We start from the raw sequence: 8,315 nt of genomic DNA, 5'->3' as shown, positions 1-8,315 counted from the left end.
AATCCCAGGGACGGGGGAGCCTGGTGGGCTTCCGTCTGTGGGGTCACACAGAGTCGGACATGACTGAAGCGACTTAGCAGCAGCAGCAGTCAGTCTATTTTTTCTTTTGTTGCCCGTGTCTTCAGTGTCATATCCAAGAAATCATTGCCAAATCCAATGTCATGAGGCTTTTGCCCTGTTTTCTTCTAAGAGTTTTATAGTTTTAGGTTTTATGTGAGGGTCTTTGATCCATTTTGAATTGACTTTTGTTATTTGGTGTAAGGTAAGGGTCTAACTTTCATGCATGTGGATAACAGTTTTCCCAACACTATTTGTTGAAAAGGCTGTCTTCCCCAATTAATGATCTTGATACTTCTGTCCAAAATTGTTTGACCATATACACAAGGATTTATTTCTTTGTGGATACTATCTTTTTTTTGTTGTTTTTTTCATTGTCTTTTTATTTTGGCTGCACAGCCAGCATGTGGGATCCTAATTTCCTGACCAGGGATGGAATCTGTATCCACTGCATTGGAAGTGTGGGGGCTTAGCCACTGGGCCACTGGGAAGTCCCTGGATACTACTTTTAAAGTAATGAATCACTAAACAGTTTTGTACTAACGCCAGAATATTCAGACGAATCAATGAAACAAAACAGCATATCCTCTAGTGTATAAAAGTGGCATCACGCTGTTGTTCAGTCACTCAGTCGTGTCCAACTCTGTGACTTCATGGACTGCAGCACACCAGGCTTACCTGTCCTTCACCGTCTCCTGGAATTTGCTCAAATTCATGCCCATTGCATCAGTGATGCCATCCAACCATCTCATCCTCTGTTGCCCCCTTCTCTTCCTGCCCTCAATCTTTCCTAGTATCAGGGTCTTTTCCAATGAGCCGGCTCTTTGCATCAGGTGGCCAAAGTATTGGAGCTTCAGCATCAGTCCTTTCAATGAGTATCAGGGTTGATTTCCTTTAGGATTCACTGGTTTGATCTCTCTGCTATCCAAGAGACTCTTCAAGAGTCTCCTCTGGCATCACAGTATGAAAGAACAAAATACTTTAAAAAGCAGTGCTGGGCCCATTGGCTGTTGCTGCATGCCTGCTCAGTCGTGTCCACTCTTTGTGACCCCGTGGACTGTAGCTCGCCAGGCTCCTCTGTCCATGGAATTTTCCAGGCAAGAATGCTGGGCTGAGTTGCTGTTTCCTTCTCCAGGGGGTCAAACGCATCTCTTGCGTTTCCTGCATTGTCAGGTGCTTTCATTATCACTGGCGCAACCTGGGAAGGGCAATTGGTTAATTACTTAGAAAATTAAACAACTCTTCCCTCTTTTCCAAACACCCAAATTCATCCCAAGAGGTCTAATAAGTAAAAATAATACATTTTTATGTATTCCTGAAATATCTGATATGGGAATGGGAAGCGACTTTTCCAAGCATAAAAAAATTATGGACATTTTGAAACACATACAGAAGTTAAGCTCAAATCTTGTTTCATCTACACTATCCCACTTCCCACCAGCCTCATTCTGTACTGATTTATTATGAAGCAAATCTCAGATACATCACAGGAGCATGTTCATCATGTAAAATATGACTTGCAAGGATGCCTCATCTCGAGTTGTAGTTTTATTTCAAAGAAATATTGACAAGGGGTATAAGTGCCGCAGTGGTAAGGAATCCACTTGCCAACGCAGGAGACACAGGTCCAATCCCTGGGTCAGGAAGATCCCCTGGAGAAGGAAATAGCAACTCACTCCAGTATTCTTGCCTGGAAAATTCCACAGATAGAGGAGCCTAGAGGCTACATTCCACAGGGTTGCAAAGAGTCAGACATGACTGAGCACAACACAGCACAAATATACTGAGAAACAGCCCAAGAAAATATATTAGAACGTCAAACAGACCAGAAGACTGTGGTTATTTTTCTCAAACATGTTTAAAATTAAATTACTAATGCAACAATGAGAAGAATACTACTAAATGACCTATATCTTATAGTTCCTTCTTATTCAGATTTATTACTCAGTTTTCTTTCTTTAGGTTGTGCCTCATTTAAAAGACAATTTTCCACAACAAATATATCAATTTGGCATTTCTAATACATGATGCTAAAGATGGAAGTTCCGCCACTGAAAACTCTCTTCTCCCATTGTACCCCACTTGGCAGCATTTGTTCTTATTGTGCTTTTTTCCAATCTGAGTTTGTTTAGCAATCCTCTTCCTACTTGAAATGCAAAGACTTGTAGTGATTTGATGATTATTATAGTTTTTAAAAGATACCTTCCAAGGATATTTGGTCCTTTCTATGGTTTCCTTGTATACAAACTCATGTTTATGGGAAAGCCGGCACTTCAACATAAAAATAAAAACAAATTAAAACTTCAATAAAGCTGTTATTGTAAAGAGGGGGAGAGAGAGACAGAAATAGTCTAGAGTCATGCCATATGTGACTCTAGACTGGATTAAGTACTAGAAGAAAAAAGAACTATAAAGGACATTACTAGGTCAATTAACTAAATTGGATTACAGGTGCCCAAATGGATAGAAATGTTGTATCATATTAAATTTACTAAAGTTGATTACTATTGTTATATAAGAGAATCACCCTATCCCTAGGAAACATGCATTGAAATATTATAAAGGACCATGATGTATGTAACTTACCTTTAAGCGGTTCAGAAATTATTCATCATATGTATATAAAATATCTATTATAGAAAAATAGATATAGACAATTGATAAGATAAAGCAATTTGATAAAATATTAGCAATAGGTAAAAGTGGGTTGGGCTTCCCTGGTGGCTCAGATGGTAAAGCGTCTGCCTGCAATGTGGGAGACCTGGGTTTGACCCCTGGGTTGGGAAGATCCCGTGGAGAAGGAAATGGCAACCCACTCCAGTACACTTGCCTGGAAAATTCCATGGATGGAGGAGCCTAGTAGGCTACGATCCATGGGGTCGCAAAGAGGTGGACACAACTGAGCGACTTCACTTTCACTTTCAAATGTGGGTAAGAGGTATATGGGTTTCTTTGCACTATTCTTGAAACTTTTCTATAAGTTCAGTTATTTCTAAACAAAACAAACTGAAAAGAACATGACTGTGATTATGATTCTCATAAAAACATCCACTCTGATCTGGCCCCTGCCTACCTTTCCAATCTCATCTTCATTCACCTGAAAGTTCCCCGGGCTTTTGTTATCCATCCTGCATTCACTGTATTTCCAGACCACTCTCTATTCTTTGTTCCTTTACAGGCTACATATACACTTTTCTGTCTGAAATGTCCTTATAAATGTTCTCTGCTTGAAAACCTTCTAATCATCCTCACTACTCTGCTGTAACATATCCATCATGATGAAGTAGGTTAGGACATCGGTTATGAGCAACAGCTTTGCACTCGGGTAGCCTGGGGCTCAACACCTGGCTCTGTGCTCTCTCCCTATCACACATCAGGCAAGTTATTTTCTGCTCTAAGCTTCAGTTGTCCCGTATGTGAAACATACACATTATGAAATATACATATGCATTATGAGTATAATTATGTATTATATTTAATTATATGAATATAATGAATGAGTATAAATAAACATATACATTATGAAACAGTAACGTTAGACTGATGGGAGTGGATGGGAAGATATACGTCACAAGCTTGGCACAGAGCCTGGCAAATTAAGCACTTGTTAAATGCTTGTTTTACCCTTGCTTCCTCCCCTTCAATAAAATAATAAATAAATAAATACCTGGCTCTGAAAATCTCAGAAGTATAGTTAGTCAAAATATATTTTACCCTTCAACTCATTTATAAATATTAGGACCTTTATATCAGACAGTTTCCAATTTATAAGCTAGGAAATCAACTTGGTTCTTTGTGGCTAGGACTTAAAGTATTTGAGAAGGAGTAGAAGGAAATAAGTGAGTTTAGAGTACTGGGGCCAGGACTTGAGAAGTTAGGTGATTATCCTGTGGGTAAAGTTTTTAAAAGGATGGGAGTGCAGTGATCCAGTTTATAACTTGAGAAATCAGTCTGAGAAGAATGTGAAACATTAACTGGGAGGAAGAGACATTAGTTTCATCAAGGCATGTTAGGAATGGGCTCAGCCTCTATTCGGGAGACAGTTTGAATAAATGCAGAGGGGGACAAAAGGGAGGAATCCTGGATGGAATCAATGAGTGGAATCGATGACATTTGACCAACCAACATGGTGGTGAGGGGGAAGGAAAACGCTCTTGGTGGATGACCAGGGTCATCATGAACTGAGATGATGAATGCAAGAGGAGGCAAAAAGCATTGTGGGAGGAGAAAAATAATAGGTTCAAATTTGGTAAGTTACAGTGAAGTAGCTGAGGGGTTTCCAAGTAGAGGTGATCAGCAGAGAATTATTAATGGATGTTTCCGTTTGAGAGGCACGAGTCCACATGCTAGAAATCAGAATGGCGTAAAACACATGGCTGTATAGAGTGTTCAGGTGTAAATACTGGAATCACTGTGCAAAACTTACAGTACCGGGGATAATTAGCAGGAAGGTCTAAAAATATTAATCTGCTTAACCTTAATGATTACATTAATATAACAGTTAAAGCTCCAAATCTAGACATACCTATGTGTTACTGGAGCCCACTCCCCCATTTTTTTCTCCTCTAGCAGCAGCAGCACTTTCTAAGGAGTATGAAATTATGAAAGGAGTGATGTTAGAATGGATTCAAATCCGAGCCTAGCCAGTGATTAATCTGAGTGACATTTAACAAATGCCTTAATCACTCAGATCCTCAGTTTCTTCACCTTTGGAGTTGTATAGCAGTGGTCACCTTAAGGTTGCTATGAAGGGAGGCAAAAAACATAGTGGTCAAAAACATGAGTCTCCCAAAAAGAGACTGTCTTGGGGTTGAATTCTACTGTGCCATTCATTAAGCTGTGTGACTTCAGTTAAGTTTCTGAACCTCTCTGGGCCTCAGTTTCCTTACCTGTAAAAAGGGATACCCTTTCCTTTGCTGTTTCTGAATTAATCAGTGACTAGGGCCATGCTTCCCAGTATACCACTCTTCCTGCAGAGAGAAATGAAGCACCACCCCAAGAACAGGGTGAAGGTGCAAGTCAAGGACCACAGAAATTGTTACCAGGTGCCCAGAAGCCCAAGGTTGCACTTAGGAAAAGAATTGCATTTCTGGCAAAAAGAAGAATGATTCTATTGTAACTGTCATCTGATCAGGACTGGGCAGGAATAGAGGTCAGTGTGGCCTTCCTGGTTCAGAAGAGTGTAAATGAGGGTTACACTCTGAGTGTAATACAGCTGGAAAGGTGCCTGAAGCCCAGGTTGTCTGCAGATGGTCATACTCCACACCAGGGACTGAGCAGGACTCTTGATGCTCACTCCAGTGCTCCTTTCTTCACATAATACAGATGGGCTCAGATTTGCTGAAAAATACTGTAGTGGTTCTTTCTTTTCTGAGGAAAGGAAATCAGAGATCTACTGCTAAGTTGCTTCAGTCGTGTCCGACTCTGTGTGACCCCATAGAGGGCAACCCACCAGGCTCCTCTGTCCCTAGGATTCTCCAGGCAAGAACACTGGAGTGGGTTGCCATTTCAGAGATCTGAAAACGTACCAATTACTTGGGCATTATGTTTTACATTACACACAATAAAGCGCTTCCCAGGTGGCGCTAGTGGTGAAGAAACTGCCTGCTAATGAGATCCATGAATTTCATCCATGTCGGGAAGATCCCCTAGAGGAGGGCATGGCAACGCACTCCAGTATTCCTGCCTGGAGAATTCCACAGACAGAGGAGACTGGTGGGCTACAGTCCATAGGATCACAAAGACTTGGACACAACTCAAGTGACTTAGCATTCAAACTCATTAAAAAAATATATGTGGTGATGACAATATGTTTGGCTTAGCATTAGACACAACTTTGAAATAAGAACGAAAATCCACTGAAAGAATCATCTGTGCATCCTCCTATTCTACCATCCTAGCTTCACCCCTAAACATATCTAATTCCTCATCCTTTTCGTGTGGGGCAATATTTTTTTACATTTCTACCTTTACATGTACTGCTTCCTGTGCCTGGAATGCTTTTTTCTTCATAAATTAACTCATCTGTTCAAGTTACTAGGTTTTCTGTGTAATCTACTCGTTTCAATTCTAGTCTTGTTGGTTTTTGCAAGAGGAGTCTGGTAGGCTACAGTCAGTAGGGTCACAAAGATTCCGACACGAATGAGCAATGAACATATGCACACACACACACACACACACACACACACACTCTATGGCACTTAACAGACTTTATTTGGATGTGACAGTGTCTTCAGCCAATAATGATCTCCTTAGAAATGTCCCAAGCCTAACGGAGTGCTCAACACAAGCACTTCTCCCGTATTTTTACAGAATTAGAAATGAGATGAAAGCAAAGGAATGGTGAACAAGGGATTCACTATGTAAGTTACTTCCAATAGGAAGAGGCCGACTTTGGATGGTGGGTTAGCGAATCGTTATAAAATATTTAAAAATAAAATTTAAAAATTCTGTGTTACTAAGGCACAGTAACTAAAAATTACTCACATGAGAAAACTGACCTATTGTTATCAGTTACACTACAAAGGTTGCTCTTTGACTAAACTGTCCACATGTTCGCTCCCTGCATTGATAAAGATGTAAAGTTGAAATGGGCAATTAAAGGTTAAATCTCTCTTTCGCTTAGTGGGCCTGATTTTTACATTAAAACTCATGTGTCAGTAGACATTGCTTTGGCTGTGAGCACTTTATTTCCTTCCGTTTTTAGCAGGAACAATACGCACTGGGTTAGAATATTCCCTATTTCTGCTTTATTGACTATGCCAAAGCCTTTGACTGTGTGGATCACAATAAACTGTGGAAAATTCTGTAAGAGATGGGAATACCAGACCACCTGATCTGCCTCTTGAGAAATTTGTATGCAGGTCAAGAAGCAACAGTTAGAACTGGACATGGAACAACAGACTGGTTCCAAATAGGAAAAGGAGTATGTCAAGGCTGTATATTGTCACCCAGTTTATTTAACTTATATGCAGAGTACATCATGAGAAACGCTGGACTGAAAGAAACACAAGCTGGAATCAAGATTGACAGGAGAAATATCAATAACCTCAGATATGCAGATGACACTACCCTTATGGCAGAAAGTGAAGAGGAACTAAAAAGCCTCTTGATGAAGGTGAAAGTGGAGAGTGAAAAAGTTGGCTTAAAGCTCAACATTCAGAAAACGAAGATCATGGCATCCAGTCCCATCACTTCATGGGAAATAGATGGGGAAACAGTGGAAACAGTGTCAGACTTTATTTTTCTGGGCTCCAGAATCACTGCAGATGGTGACTGCAGCCATGAAATTAAAAGACGCTTACTCCTTGGAAGGAAAGTTATGACCAACCTAGACAGCATATTGAAAAGCAGAGACATTACTTTGCCAACAAAGGTTCGTCTAGTCAAGGCTATGGTTTTTCCTGTGGTCATGTATGGATGTGAGAGTTGGACTGTGAAGAAGGCTGAGCGCGGAAGAATTGATGCTTTTGAAGTGTGGTGTTGGAGAAGACTCTTGAGAGTCCCTCGGACTGCAAGGAGATCCAACCAGTCCATTCTGAAGATCAGTCCTGGGATTTCTTTGGAAGGAATGATGCTAAAGCTGAAACTCCAGTACTTTGGCCACCTCATGCGAAGAGTTGACTCATTGGAAAAGACTGTGATGCTGGGAGGGATGGGGGGCAAGAGGAGAAGGGGACGACAGAGGATGAGATGGCTGGATGGCATCACTGACTCGATGGACAGGAGTCTCAGTGAACTCCGGGAGTTGGTGATGGACAGGGAGGCCTGGCGTGCTGCGATTCATGCGGTCGCAAGAGTCGGACACGACTGAGCGACTGGTCTGATCTGATAGAATATTCCCTAGACTTGGTTATTTGCTGACGTGAATGGAAGGTGCTCATTTTTGGTTCCCCCATCACCACTGCAAAATAGCACGTATTTATTCGGCGCCGAGTTTTACACAAGGACTAACAGCGAGGAGTCAACAAGGCAACACCACCGACTTCGACTTACAAGGGGTCCGTGGCTTTTCCGAGGAAACACTGGGCCAGTACCCGAGCGCTAACAGCCCCTCCGCGTCTGGCCTGGTGGCGGTGACTGAGTTCAGGTCTTCGGATTCTCCAGACGCGGGCGGCTGCCCGAACCAGCCCAATGGGGCTTGGACGCCGCGCACGGACGTTCGAACGCCGTCCCTGGGGCCTCAGCCAATGGGGAAAGCGGGCCGCGAGGCTACGCCCAGCCGTCGGTGACGTCACGGCGACGCCCAGGGCGCGCGG

This window comes from Bos indicus, chromosome 6 (assembly GCF_029378745.1).
Source record: "Bos indicus isolate NIAB-ARS_2022 breed Sahiwal x Tharparkar chromosome 6, NIAB-ARS_B.indTharparkar_mat_pri_1.0, whole genome shotgun sequence".
In the NCBI taxonomy this organism is placed as follows: Eukaryota; Metazoa; Chordata; class Mammalia; order Artiodactyla; family Bovidae; genus Bos; species Bos indicus.
Note: the sequence above shows the minus strand (reverse complement) of the source record.